The sequence below is a fragment of the Lethenteron reissneri genome, chromosome 23, assembly GCF_015708825.2.
Source record: "Lethenteron reissneri isolate LAM-NWPU_2019-01 chromosome 23, ASM1570882v1, whole genome shotgun sequence".
NCBI classification, from domain to species: domain Eukaryota; kingdom Metazoa; phylum Chordata; class Hyperoartia; order Petromyzontiformes; family Petromyzontidae; genus Lethenteron; species Lethenteron reissneri.
This window is the reverse complement of record NC_083801.1, coordinates 8,471,940-8,486,401: the sequence shown is the minus strand read 5'-3', so window position 1 is coordinate 8,486,401 and position 14,462 is coordinate 8,471,940. Positions and strand designations below refer to the sequence as shown.

Genomic DNA, 14,462 nt, shown 5'->3' with positions numbered 1-14,462 from the left:
GGTCAAATCTGATTTGACTCTCATCACGGTTAGCCTATCTGGTCGGGTGATACATTTCCAACATCGTTTCCATTGGGCCATTAAATCGTGTTTCAAGCATGTGCGGAATATCAACCTGTTTATCCAGTACAAAAGAAGATACATCAAATACATTGGCAATGTATTTGCCTTTTATTTACGATTGCATGTGGGTGACTTAAACCCTCTGCTTATTACAGTGCCTAGCCAACATTGTTCCGTGAAACATTATCGATGAAAATATTTCACATGATATACTTTAAATGAGTGCTTTGTTGCATTGTGGGATCACGAGAGATTGCAATGGCTTGGGGAGGCTTTCATCCAGCAGTGTATTAACCGTGATTGATGATGATTATTATAATGGTAAAATGAATGCCTATATTCTAGTCGTATTTCCTTAAGATGCCATTGTGTCCGGATAGCTATACAATGCCATGTTATTGTTATCGTAACGAACAAAGCACGCGAAAATAGGATAGTGTTGCACCGTGTCCTTTATTCATGCAGTAAAATGAAATGCAGTGGGCCACACCTGAGCTCGACTGCTGTCGATTTGAAGCCTCCTCTGCCTGGCTGCAGCCGAGCAGTCATTTGTCATTATGTCCAGTTTAATTCATGTCCTAAATCTATTTTCACTGCTTTACCTATTCAGGCTAACCAGTCAATTGTGCTCCGAACTCCTAAACAGTTTGTATAAACAAATTACAGCTTGAGGTACGGTGGGGGTGGGTGAGTGGGTGGGTGGTAGTCGTTAGAAACCTTATTTTCAATGGCAGAAACACAAAGCTTTGTGAGGGAGAGGAAACCAACACACTGGGCTTTCAAATGCATGTGGATTAGACGAGGGGCTGAGCAAACATTTGCCTTGCCAGGGACAAAGCCCTGTAGCATATAGGAACAGAGCACTATTGAGGCTCCCAAGGAATGCAGGGAAATGTGATTAGAAGCCGCTCGAGTGCGCCCAGGCAGGCAGTGACCGGACCTCCCCCAGGTCTCGGTTCCACGACGCGCCTCGCCACACCTATACCTTTGGCATTGTTCTTACCTCCGTCCCAGGCTCCTTTTACTGCAGTTTTTTTTCACTTTAACTGCTGCATTCACGCTCAGATTATCTTTGAAAAGAATGAATGCTTAAATGCTTTATTGAGAAGGTCATCGTCACTGTTGTGCCGTAAAAATGACAATCTTGGTTTGGGAAAAATGGTTGATGGAAGTGCATTTATAACATTCTACTTGTGTGTTTTTGCAGTACTGTATTCATCTTTAAAAAACGTTTAAACTAAAGCACGGTTTTAACATGTGAGTGCCATTATTCAGAGAAACGTATTAATACGTTTCATAGGGCTCACAAGTTAGTTAGTAATAAAATGTTCGAGGTAATTGTGGTGCATTCTCTTCTTATACAACTATTTTCGTCAACGCTTTGATTGCAAAACAATTCATAGCATTTACATCAGAGCCTTTTTTAGAAGGCATAACCAGTACATCACAATGATCTGGTTAGGCCCATGCTATAACTGGAATCAATGCAGACAAGCAAGCCCCATATAGTTTGTTATATGCCAGGCTGTAACATGTGTATTTAAGAGAGTTTCATGCATAACACACAGTGATCTAGACTACTAAATTGCATAGTGTTAATATCTTCATCCAACTGATTTCAGGTTGAGATTACTTCTAGACTCGCTGGGCAAGGTAGACATTTTTATTTTTTGTGCAAAGTACTTGACTGCAAAATTTAATTAATTAATTTTCAAATGCTGTTTTAAAGATGTTTTTTACGTGATAAAAGCACCAATGCTGGTAACAAATGTAAGTATTTTAGTACTGGACACAATTTGCATAGTGCTGTGATGTCATGCAAAATAAGGAAAAGTGTTCAAGAAAGAAGTAAATAAAAAAATGCCCCACTGTATTAACAGCATCATATACTTTGCCACATACAACCTATAACACATTGCTTAGCATACAGCAGAATTACATTCCACACGTGCACGCAATGAAGAATGGTTGATAATATTCTTTGGTTCTTTCGGTAAAATCCACCTAGGAAAATATCTATCCCATGGAGCTCTCATGCAGCGTGTTCAGTGAATTGTTACCAAGGCTTCTGCTATCCAGTCTGCCTGCGTTTGAAGCCAGACTCACATAGACTTTATTTCAGTTGTTGAGGCCCATTGAGCTGAAGTGCTCTTTACAAGGATGACCAGGGCAATGTGTTTACGTCCACAGCCATCTCCTGATGGCTGGGGTTGGGAGCCCGCTGAGCATGGACCCCACAGTGGACAATCCAGCCTTGAAGCCAGTATAGCTTCCTGTGAATGCATACATTGTAGGTGCAAGGGAACATGTCAAATACTCTGCAGGTGCTTCTGAGCTATCTCCTCTGCAGGTCTCTGTGCATGTGTTGGACAATGCAGCAGACTGAAGAATTTAGAATGCATTTACGTGGACCATTGCAGTATTGTGCACATGTGTGTAATATAATATTGAATGATTAGTGAAATGTTTGCTTGTGTCAGCTGTCATCCACATTTCCCAATTTCTTGTAAAGGACTCTTTGCGAAAAAGTAAGATTTTTGCATGGCTCCTTGAAAACTACCAGATCTTGAGCTTCATCACGTTTTGGATGTTCTTAACAGCTGCATCATAACGGAGAGATGATTATCTGTGTCTGAGCTCTGGCAGAGACCATCTTTGTTTCATACAAGTCTGATATCTTCTTGGTTCTTTCGGTAAAGTCACGTAGAAGGGAAAAAATAAAAATAAAACATAATAAAATAATTCTCACGACGTTTCGGCCACAACGCAAGCAGCCGTCCTCAGGTGAAGAATAGGTCTGTCGGGAAGACAGCGTCTGAGTTCAGTCTGAATTCAGACGCTGTCTTCCCGACAGACCTGAATTCAGTCTGAATTCAGACGCTGTCTTCCCGACAGACCTGTTCTTCACCTGAGGACGGCTGCTTGCGTTGTGGCCGAAACGTCGTGAGAATTGTATTTTATTATGTTGTATTTTTATTATTTTATTATTTCCCTTCTACGTTGTTGTATCTATGCCCTGTTTTCCGTTATTAATATTAAGAATAATTAAGAAAAAAATATTTTTTTTTAACATCTATTTTTTTTTTAAAATTAAATAATGAAAACAACTCACGGGCACACCGGGAGTCCATGAGACATGGAGGGCGGTTGAAATGATAGGAATTCGGTCACAAAAAGGTCATAGACATCCAGACGGACAAAAAGATGTATGGACTAAACCTCCCGAGACATCTGGAGATGTACAGATAAGGTGCAGAGTGAATGACGGTTGAAGCTTCGCGTTTTCTTGGCGTTTTCCTAACCGAAAAGTAGAAACTTAACAGAAAGAATGAACCAACAAACAATAGGGGCTTTTTTATTAGTAATTCCCTTGTATTTCTCGTATTCACCGTATATATATTATTTTTGTATTGTATGTTTCTATCTACCTGACCAAAAAAATAATAATTACGAATTCCAACAGTTAAGGAAGCATAAGTGGAAACTTAGTTGCACTTAACCTCAGGACATTAAAATATAACTCAAGAATAAATGTAACATACAGGACCACATAATGTATTGCATACATCTCCTCGACCACCTTTGTCTTCCAGCGGTGTCTGACCTCAGAATGACCCACGCAGGGCAAGCAAGGAGGGATCAAAAAGGTCACAGGGGGGAATCGGTGCCTGACATTCCAAAGACATCTGTTTTGTTGTTTGTTTTCTCTCGCAAGAGACGCGGAGAGAGAGAAGGGAGTCACGTTTAAGTTAGGCACACACACAGCGAACGGGCAGTCTGGGTTGAGTCGTGCTCAGTCTCGCAACTCGGCGTGCGACGCAGCGTTGCGACGGGGCTCGCAAGAGAGTTGGGGCAGATCGTGCCTCGAGGAGAGATGGAACGAGGAGGGGTCGTTCGAGTCGCAGAAGTCTGAGTTCAACCTGGGTCGGGGCTGGGTTTCAGCCGTGCTCCGGCTGGCGGAGCGTCGTGAGGAAACGAAACACCGATGCTGATAGCAGATGTCGCTTCTCGCAGAACGAAGTTAAGTGCGAGTAAAGCTGGCAGCCGCACGAACAAGGGGAAGCACGGAGCAGAGAGAGAGTGACGAGTGACGACAAGCAATCAACCTGTAAAAGGGCGGAGATCGCCAAGCGTCGACCAAGCGAGCAAAGCAGAGAGCGCGAAGCAGTGGAGGAAGCCTGGTCAAACGGCTGCGAGGGAGAGGACAGCGCCATCGAATGCGCCGTGTGCCTGAGGGCACACCGACCAACGACCAGTGTGAACACACAAGACGTCCAGATCGACCAAGCGAGCATCGTGCCGACTCAACAATCAATCGAGCAGTGGAGAAGCCGGGGGCTGCCACCAAGAAAGCGCGTGCGCCACCTTGCGCCACCCTGCGCCACCCTGCGCCACCGTGCGCCACCGAGCGACACCGAGCGACACCGAGCGACACGAGCGACCGAGCATCTTCAAGGAGAACATCGTGCCAACGCCGCTCAATCCAGCAGTGGAGAGAGAGAGAGAGAGCAAAAGCCGAGCGACACGCCGAGCGAGGGAGCAGCAGGAGCTTGCGGCGGCCACGCCCAATCGAGAGGAACACCTGGCCGCTGTTTGTATCCTCCTACACCACACAAGCTAACGACACAATTAATATTACGAGGGGACAACGCACACACAGCACGCACACGAATAAGACTTTAAAAGAAAAACTGTCTTTGCGTTTCAAAAAGGGTTGCCATTTCGAGGTGGTGCGTTCAATATCAACTGATCGTGCAAAGCAGTTGCTGCCGTCGAGCTGCATGAATAAGAAATGTTTAGTCATTCATTTTCGTTAACTGCATAATTTCGCCAATGATGAAGTATTTTTAGTCATTCAATTTCGTTAATTGCATAAGATTGCCCATGAATTTATTGACGTATACTCGCTTTCGCATACTAGAGTGTCATGTGCTTGTTTAGAATTAAAATTGCTTAACACCAACTGTTCGAGTGCTTCTTTCCAAGTCCATGCAAAACTGTCTTATTCTTGACAACTGTATCCTGTGATGAGATCTGAACCTGGAGAATTAAAATAATATAAACACACTAAGATAATCAGTAAATGTTTAATCGACGATAATCGTGTTATCCTGATTGATATAACCCTGGATAAACGAAACCAAGCCTAATTAACATAACTGCACACATTAACATAATCGCAAGCATCTGCATAAATTACTACGATTATCATAATTTATGCATATAATTACACGCATTGTCATAATTTATGCATGTTAATACACACACTATCATAATTAATGCGATTTGCGCATTTTTCGGAAAATTATTAATTTTTATTATTTTTATAAAAAATTTCATAACCAACATATACAACATAATGGGTGGCGTCGTCCGGGATCTCTCGCAGACAGTGTTTTGCATGGATGATGGAATGAATCACTTCGTGTTAACCAGAATATCAGGATCGAACATTGCATGGTAATTGTGAACGGGCGGAAAACAAAAAACCGCCCTCTAAGGTTAAAACCCAGAATAGCAGGTTAAAACAGAGACAGTGGAATTAAGATAATATCGTATCAAACCAATTGCATCCTGTGATAAATGGTGTTAGAGGTACGCACTCTGAATCGGAAAATAACAGATAGCTCGAGTCGAATTGACTACACTCTGTGAGATAATTGTTTATATGCACTCTGAAAAGAAATGTCAAAGTAACTTCCGCCATACCTAAGATGCTAGGATTAAGAATAATTTTTGAATGGGTTACGGGAAACGGGGAGCTCGTATTTAAACGTACCGACCAATCTGTTACAAAGCAGTACAGTCAGAGAGACATATGGGAAGGGAGCTGTATCGATAACACGAACACACCTCGGGGGAAACTAATTGACTGGATAAAAGGTAACGAAGGCGAACACGATGTAAAAACTGCAGGAAAGGCAGGACAGGACTCATGCCTTCTCACACAGGCATACAGACAGGGATTGTGGAATGAGGGAAAATTTGGAAAGGAAACGGGAGAGAAATCAGTGCTCGCGACACCAGCGAAACTCACAGACGTTGATCCACAGAATAAATATGGAAGTAACATTAAATCACACTCTTGGGTACGTGGACAGAGTCCAGGGACTAATCGCACAAAAATTATGGATATCGAACAAAAAATCATTGACAAAGGGAAACCCTCACAATTCGAGAGAAGGGATGGAGAGATACATATGCAAACAAAAACATGTGAGACTGACAACTTCACAGATAGAGGGAGGAAAAATGTTAAAGTAAAATCGCCAGGACATGGTACACTAAGGGCAGAGGCAAAAACTGAAGGGAAATGGCAACACGAGCGACACGGCACTGGGCGCGCACACAGAAAATGCACACCACTTAAACACAAGCGACACAGCACAGACCAAAGTGACAGATTGCCTGATGATAACTTGTTTGATGATGACGCTGTCGGCAATCAACTTTCGGAATACCTATTCACCAGTAAAACCCTTAAATTGATGGACAAGGCTCTAGTCAGAATTCCCGATTTTGACCCCCACAATAAGACTATGGATATCCACACACATATCGCAACCGTAGAAGAGGAGGCAATGATTAGAGGGCTGAGGAGACGGGATGAAAAAGCGAGTTTGTTGAAACGGACCTTACATAAAGAATCTATTCCATGGGTAAAGTCACTACCACACAAGGTTAGAAATGATTTTAAACAATTGAGCCTGGCAGTGATTCGGAAGTTTGGAGAATATTCGACACTCACTGAGGGGTTTTATGCTGTAAAATCGATGACCCAGGGCATGGACCAAGATCCACGTGACTACCTCGTCCAATTTAAAAGAGCGTATTATGCAGGCGATGTGAATCAATACCACGAAGGAGATAAAATGTTCAAAATTATGTTTTTTGAATCCTTGAGCCCAGAGATTACAGAAAGGGTGAGGATGGTTTTGAATCCAGAAACCGCATCCTTACGCCGCATAGAGAGCAAGGCGTACATGGCATGGTTGTACAGAGCTAAGAATCATAATTCGGATCCAGAACACAGGGAGAGGGATGAGGAACCCAGCCTCTCAGAGAGGAATAAAAATCACCGAGCAGTCCCACAATGCAGGACAGAGCAGAAACGCACGCACCCATGGCAAAATAACCCAGAGAGAGGTTGGCACGAGAATGAGAGCGGCACAAAGCCGAACATTCAGGAGAATCGCAGGAGGGGGAGGTTCAGAATAGAACCATACCAACACCCCATGCCACGACACACACAAGATCAAAATTACCCACAAAGATGGCGAGGTAACAATCCAGGAAAAATTTGGCACCCAAATGGGAGAAATACTGGGCTAAAAATGCACGAGAATCGCAGGAGGGAGAGGTTCAGAGCAGAACCATATCAACACCCCATCCCACGACACACGCAAGGTTCAAATTACGCACAGAGATGGCAAGATAACCACCTAGCGGGAAGGTGTTACACAGACCGCGGAGGTATGGATGCGAACATTCAGGAGAATCGCAGGATGGGAGGTCAAACACAATCGATCCAATTCCGACCAATTCCTCCACCGGCTATACCAAGAGGGAATAGAGGAATAACACAGAATGCGGTCCAAATACGTGATGAACCATCCACAGTGAGTGCGAGCGAGCGGCCAACACGCGCCCCACCCGCCGAGGTGTTAAACCCTGAGCAGGCTGCAAGTGACAGGGCTGAATTGAAGTGTGATCGGACGGTGGATAGCAGACAGCAGAGACAAAGAGAGAACACAGAGACACGCCCTGAGGAGCGCAGGCGTGAGCCTTTGAATGGAAAATATCCAAGGGAAACCAAAATGTATGTGGATCGGAGTGCTAAAATGGAGACGAATGTTCATGACATATCAGGAATGGTGTTGGAATCTAACACACTCGTAAAAACAAAGAGGGCAACATTACGAGGCACAGAATTAAGTCGACACACTGACTCGGCAAATGTGCATGTAATCGCAGAGAGAGCGAATGCCACGAACCAAGTGTCAAAATGGGTCGTGTGCGCGAATTCTGGTTACGTGCAGCACAATTTTTCACCACACACTCCCACGACGCGAGAGAGTGAGAGAGGAAACTACAAAAACGAACCCGAAAACCGTGATCGAATTATCAAAGTGATAAGTGGTAAACGAGGCAACATGAGGAAGGTAACGCATAAATGCGTTCGAAACCGCTACCTAGCGTTTCCCAGGATTTAACAAAAACAAAAATGAATATTCGTCGGAGTTATGATGTATGAGAACCATGTAACTGGTGATATCGATGTTTAACGTTTGTTTAATTTTCTTTGCTCAATTCAAATGTAACCATGTTAAGCAAAAACAAAAATGAACATTCGTCAGAGTTATGATGTATGAGAACCGATGTAACGCAATATCGATGTTTAACGTTTGTTTAATTTTCTTTACTCAATTCAAATGTAACCATATCAAGACTGTAATACGTGCACGCGCGTCGTAAGAAATAACCGCCGAGAGTGAGGGCGGCTGATGGATTTATAACAAAAAAAAACAGGGCATTTACTTTGTTTGAAAATTCGCCAGTGGCCGAATCAACCACTGATAATTTTCAAAAGGGCGGACTGTTGTATCTATGCCCTGTTTTCCGTTATTAATATTAAGAATAATTAAGAAAAAAATATTTTTTTTTAACATCTATTTTTTTTTTAAAATTAAATAATGAAAACAACTCACGGGCACACCGGGAGTCCATGAGACATGGAGGGCGGTTGAAATGATAGGAATTCGGTCACAAAAAGGTCATAGACATCCAGACGGACAAAAAGATGTATGGACTAAACCTCCCGAGACATCTGGAGATGTACAGATAAGGTGCAGAGTGAATGACGGTTGAAGCTTCGCGTTTTCTTGGCGTTTTCCTAACCGAAAAGTAGAAACTTAACAGAAAGAATGAACCAACAAACAATAGGGGCTTTTTTATTAGTAATTCCCTTGTATTTCTCGTATTCACCGTATATATATTATTTTTGTATTGTATGTTTCTATCTACCTGACCAAAAAAATAATAATTACGAATTCCAACAGTTAAGGAAGCATAAGTGGAAACTTAGTTGCACTTAACCTCAGGACATTAAAATATAACTCAAGAATAAATGTAACATACAGGACCACATAATGTATTGCATACATCTCCTCGACCACCTTTGTCTTCCAGCGGTGTCTGACCTCAGAATGACCCACGCAGGGCAAGCAAGGAGGGATCAAAAAGGTCACAGGGGGGAATCGGTGCCTGACATTCCAAAGACATCTGTTTTGTTGTTTGTTTTCTCTCGCAAGAGACGCGGAGAGAGAGAAGGGAGTCACGTTTAAGTTAGGCACACACACAGCGAACGGGCAGTCTGGGTTGAGTCGTGCTCAGTCTCGCAACTCGGCGTGCGACGCAGCGTTGCGACGGGGCTCGCAAGAGAGTTGGGGCAGATCGTGCCTCGAGGAGAGATGGAACGAGGAGGGGTCGTTCGAGTCGCAGAAGTCTGAGTTCAACCTGGGTCGGGGCTGGGTTTCAGCCGTGCTCCGGCTGGCGGAGCGTCGTGAGGAAACGAAACACCGATGCTGATAGCAGATGTCGCTTCTCGCAGAACGAAGTTAAGTGCGAGTAAAGCTGGCAGCCGCACGAACAAGGGGAAGCACGGAGCAGAGAGAGAGTGACGAGTGACGACAAGCAATCAACCTGTAAAAGGGCGGAGATCGCCAAGCGTCGACCAAGCGAGCAAAGCAGAGAGCGCGAAGCAGTGGAGGAAGCCTGGTCAAACGGCTGCGAGGGAGAGGACAGCGCCATCGAATGCGCCGTGTGCCTGAGGGCACACCGACCAACGACCAGTGTGAACACACAAGACGTCCAGATCGACCAAGCGAGCATCGTGCCGACTCAACAATCAATCGAGCAGTGGAGAAGCCGGGGGCTGCCACCAAGAAAGCGCGTGCGCCACCTTGCGCCACCCTGCGCCACCCTGCGCCACCGTGCGCCACCGAGCGACACCGAGCGACACCGAGCGACACGAGCGACCGAGCATCTTCAAGGAGAACATCGTGCCAACGCCGCTCAATCCAGCAGTGGAGAGAGAGAGAGAGAGCAAAAGCCGAGCGACACGCCGAGCGAGGGAGCAGCAGGAGCTTGCGGCGGCCACGCCCAATCGAGAGGAACACCTGGCCGCTGTTTGTATCCTCCTACACCACACAAGCTAACGACACAATTAATATTACGAGGGGACAACGCACACACAGCACGCACACGAATAAGACTTTAAAAGAAAAACTGTCTTTGCGTTTCAAAAAGGGTTGCCATTTCGAGGTGGTGCGTTCAATATCAACTGATCGTGCAAAGCAGTTGCTGCCGTCGAGCTGCATGAATAAGAAATGTTTAGTCATTCATTTTCGTTAACTGCATAATTTCGCCAATGATGAAGTATTTTTAGTCATTCAATTTCGTTAATTGCATAAGATTGCCCATGAATTTATTGACGTATACTCGCTTTCGCATACTAGAGTGTCATGTGCTTGTTTAGAATTAAAATTGCTTAACACCAACTGTTCGAGTGCTTCTTTCCAAGTCCATGCAAAACTGTCTTATTCTTGACAACTGTATCCTGTGATGAGATCTGAACCTGGAGAATTAAAATAATATAAACACACTAAGATAATCAGTAAATGTTTAATCGACGATAATCGTGTTATCCTGATTGATATAACCCTGGATAAACGAAACCAAGCCTAATTAACATAACTGCACACATTAACATAATCGCAAGCATCTGCATAAATTACTACGATTATCATAATTTATGCATATAATTACACGCATTGTCATAATTTATGCATGTTAATACACACACTATCATAATTAATGCGATTTGCGCATTTTTCGGAAAATTATTAATTTTTATTATTTTTATAAAAAATTTCATAACCAACATATACAACAACGTGACTTTACCGAAAGAACCAAGAAGATGAATCCCTGCAGTCACGAAAGCTTTAAATCGAAATTTAAGTCCGATATCTTTGCCTCTAAATATGGGCAGCCTCTGCCCACTCTATCGTATGTCCTTTCACCCACCCCTTTTTATCACGCTCTCCAGCGGTCAAGAGAAGAGAGGCAATTTAACACACTCTGACCAATACCTGCCATTCGGTGAAAGAAGGAAATGACCATTGTGGCACAAACCGGCACTGGTGTTGCTTTTCATTTAATGCAGACGGCAATGGGGAAACATCAATTGAAATGCTGCGTCAAAAAAATAAGGTGTAGAGAGGATTCCAAGATTAAATATACGTTCAAAGAGCTTTAACGTGTCATTGTGCAGTTTGACATTTTTATTGTTGAAAATAAATTAACATAAATCTCTCTAAACTGATGAACACCAATGTAGGCAATCATAAAACTTAGGCAATCATGGAAACTATCAATTTCTGCTCCTTGCATCAAAGGAGAGTGCAGTACCTGTTTATTTACAGTTGAACACAGCTCTCTTCTACTAAAACTAAATGTTAGAAGTACCCAAGGGAATTCTAAATACTTGAAGAAATACTCTGCTGTTTGCTTAAATGTCATGCCAACGAAATATAAAACTGACACTGAAAGTAAATATAGTAAATACTCTTCATGGAAACCGCACCCTGTTACAAATAGGCACAGTACTCACATTAGTATACAGTTAATTTTGTTATATTTTTCCTTACAAACTAATATCCCCAGCTGCATGTTGTTTGTGATAAGCACGAGTGATGCTTTTTATTGCTGGTATAGTGTTGTCTGTAACATGTTTAAACAAAAAAGAGGCCAAATAATCATCTGTTATCCTTAGACCAAAAGGTACCTTTCGGCATGATGACAAAATTATATATTGAGTGTCACTCCTCTGCCCTCACTCTCATCTCTTTGAAGGGAGGTTGCGACTCGCGTGTTAGACTTCAACTGTCATTGCCTACTGCTTCTTTGATATTCGTTTCCTTCATCCTATTTAAATCTGGTGTGCCCCGACAGATCATACTCCTATGCTAGAGGACACTTTGAAAAAAATCAAGCACACCATAACGACTTCTACCACAGTTGATCTCGTATTACTATTGAGCAAGTGGGTTACTTAACGAGTAACAATTTATGCCCCATAACGTACAGGTTATGCTCTACAATTATAGAATCACACTTATTTATAGCATACACATTACGTACTCTATGCATAATGTGTACACGCAGAAGACAAACATACATACCTGCACTATATTAAAATATTACATTATTTCCCACAGAATTAATATGTAACATTTACTGTTGAATACAATTTACTGCGTGTTCTAAGAACATTTTTGGACCCATTTCAAATTAGGCGTGAGGATGGGAGGGACATTTGGTCGAGAATTTAAGGCATAGATGTAAATATGCCATGAAGGTCCACAGGGACATGGGTTTTATATACCACAAATCTTAAGAAGCTATTATTCTGACCTTTCTGAGAATTTACCATTTACAAGGGGCACACTGTTCCGTGAAACCAAGATGGCTAGACAACAATTTCCAGAGCCTGTCATTTGCCATCGGAGTGATATGTTGTTGAGCAAAATTCTCCCTACTGTGTGTGCCTCGCTCTGCTATGGGTATCCTAAAACGTCAACACACTAATCAATGACGCTGCCTTAAAAGGATACGCACATAATAGTTTTTGGGTAATAACCCTTCTTCATAACATGTGTTTTTTTTCCTGATTAGCATAACTCCAAATTAAGGTTCAGTGCAACTAGATGCCAATAGAAAATTCTATTTTAATAAATCCAGCCATTATCAATCGGCAAATGGGTTAAGGGACTTTTCTGTGCCATTCCGGTCAGGGGGGATAATTTGATTAGACCATATTTCACCACGCTGGTCAGTGCATACATTGATTTCGGGTTGCCGGATTCATAGCGCAGTGCACCAACCACTCTACCACCACTCCAACCACTGTGGCGAGTACGATTCCAAATTGCAGACAGATCAGTGGGAGAAAAAGCAGACATTTTACATTGTTTTAGTTATGGTGAACATTTATGGTTATTTTTAATCACTATACAAAATAAATTAATAACATTGTTAGTGGTGAAAAATGCTTTCGTACATTCAGGAATGCATGATGTGTGGGTGCATTTTTGTTTCATTTTTTTTGAAAGGTGGACTTTATTCTATTTACATATTTGACCTGACAAATGTGCTGTAAATTGTGTGATACATTTATTTTTGTAAAATGCATTTTAGACGTGAATATACACATACTCTTATAATGTGTATAACCTTTAAAGTAACCTACACAACACAATAAAAGCAACAGAAGTTCTGAGCACATGGAACACTCGGCCAATATTTTATACTATGAATGTCATCTACAGTAACAATGCAATTTATAACCAGGTGAGAATCCATTGAGACTTTTTCAAGGGAGGCCTGAGTCAAACTACGTCAAGCATAACAATTGTAGATTACAGCAATTATTAATGTTGCATCAGATAATAATAATAATAAAATAATATAAATTGTAGAAGGTCAAACATAACAGCAGAACAGAAAACTAAATAAAAATTGAAAGAAACACAAATCTTGGAGTAAAGAAATTTAATTGAAAGTGTAATTCGGGCTCTCAACAACAGAGACCAAAGCAATGAGAAAATACAAAAACAATTGTGCATGGAAATAACGAGGCAATAATGAGACGTTTTAGTGATCTCATTGCTGAGGATCGCTTCCATGTATGCCAAGACGCTGAAGGAAATGTTCACACGGGTTATTATAAGTGGCTATGGTACTGGCCATGAGCATATCACGTGGAATGCGCCCAGTTGTGTCAGATTTTCAGAGCTAGGCATTGTTTGAGCTTGCGTAGTACTTGGAATGGGCAAGCGCTGTGAACAAAATCGTGTTGTGTTCCGCTGCTGGGCTTCCTTTTGGGCAGCAGAGGACCATGCGACTTAAGCCACCGTTGTACTGTACTATGCTCCCATGTCTTTGCTCCCCACCTTTGCCAACCGACACTGACCAGCATGGAGAAGTACAATGGATTGCTAGAATGACTGCAAATGTTGTGGTACTATTTGCACATTGTTAAGCGTAACCATTTTATACTATTATTAAAGTTCTTAGACATGAATTTTATTTCGATTTAAAGCTTTCGTGACTGCAGGGATTCACATTCTTGGTTCTTTCGGTAAAGCCACGTAGACATGACTAAATACCATCATTGAAGATGGAGAATTATATACCGAGATTAGCTCTGTGATGTCATTTGGGGTTGTCCCGTGTGTTGTTTGGCATGGTGCTGAACAACACGCGGTGCAAACTGAAAGCACCTTGGAGAGCAATGGAGCACGACTGCCAACATCGACGCGGTATCACGCTGTCAC

At 42.5% G+C, this 14,462-nt stretch overlaps 1 protein-coding gene across 10 annotated transcripts in view; it reads left to right on the top strand.

Moving 5' to 3' along the window:
• The window catches only part of LOC133345916 (RNA-binding motif, single-stranded-interacting protein 3-like), a 156,380-nt gene that overhangs the window by 129,439 nt on the left and 12,479 nt on the right, over window positions 1–14,462 (top strand). The window lies entirely within an intron of this gene.